A 1,197-nucleotide genomic window follows, 5' to 3' on the forward strand; every position below is an offset into this window, starting at 1 on the left:
CCCAGCTACTCGGGAGGCTGAGGCAGGAGAATGGCGTGAACCCGGGAGGCAGAGCTTGCAGTGAGCCGAGATCGCGCCACTGCACTCCAGCCTGGGCGGCAGAGCGAGACTCCGTCTAAAAATCAAAAATAAAAAAAGCAGCAGCTTGGGACCAAGGAGAGTCATTGAAGCCTTGGACTAACTATGTAGTGTTTGAGAGAAAATACCCTTTTATCTTGTTTAAGGCACTGGTTTTTTGGTTGGATGTACATAATAGACTTTTTTTAAAACCAGGAATACAAATTAAGTTAGGCTTCTGTTTAACTTCAGTGTGCAATTGGCAAGCCCTTCTCCAGCCCCCATCTGGCATAACAATCCCCTCTAGCTGGTTTAAGTTGCTGAGCCACCAATTTCTATTATTCCTGGAATCTGAGTCATCTATACTCCCTGTGTTATTACACATAATACGTTATTATGACTTTAATCAAGGAAATATTTTTTTCACTTGATATATTAGTCACATAGCACCTGGATTGTCAGAAAGAGCCAGGAATGCTAGCCAGTATTGCATCATTTTATCTGTTACTTCCTCTAGGGAGTGGCTGAAAATCAGACCAGCTAGATCTAGGCAGGAACTGGATCTTGCTTTCATTAGTTTCTGCAGTTATTTTCAGAAGGAATCAGTTTCCAAGGCAGAGGAAGGAATGAATACTATTTGCTTGGTTTTACTATGAAGTGATGTAATTTACATAACAGCAAAATTACAGCTTAGAATTCTAAGTAGCAATTATAATGTTTAAAAAAAAAAACAAAACTTTGCATTTAAGCAATAGCAAAGAGTGGAAAATGTTGGATAAATTTCACACAAAATTTAAATATTTATTTAATCTCGTTTGCCTGGAGGGGAAAAAACCCCACATTCTTTAGCCCTAAAATTGAAATAGAAGAGAACTCTCACAGACAGTAAATTCAATTCTAAAAGTCCCAACGCGGCCGGGCGCGGTGCCCCACGCCTGTAATCCCAGCACTTTGGGAGGCTGAGGCAGGCGGATCACGAGGTCAGGAGTTGGAGGCCAGCCTGTCGAATATGGTGAAACCCCATCTCTACTAAAAAATACAAAAATTAGCTGGGCATAGTGGCACGTGCCTGTAGTCCCAGCTACTCGGGAGGCTGAGGCAGGAGAATCGCTTGAACCTGGGAGGCAGAGGTTGCAGTGA

This window comes from Colobus angolensis, unplaced genomic scaffold (assembly GCF_000951035.1).
Source record: "Colobus angolensis palliatus isolate OR3802 unplaced genomic scaffold, Cang.pa_1.0 Scaffold319, whole genome shotgun sequence".
NCBI lineage: Eukaryota > Metazoa > Chordata > Mammalia > Primates > Cercopithecidae > Colobus > Colobus angolensis.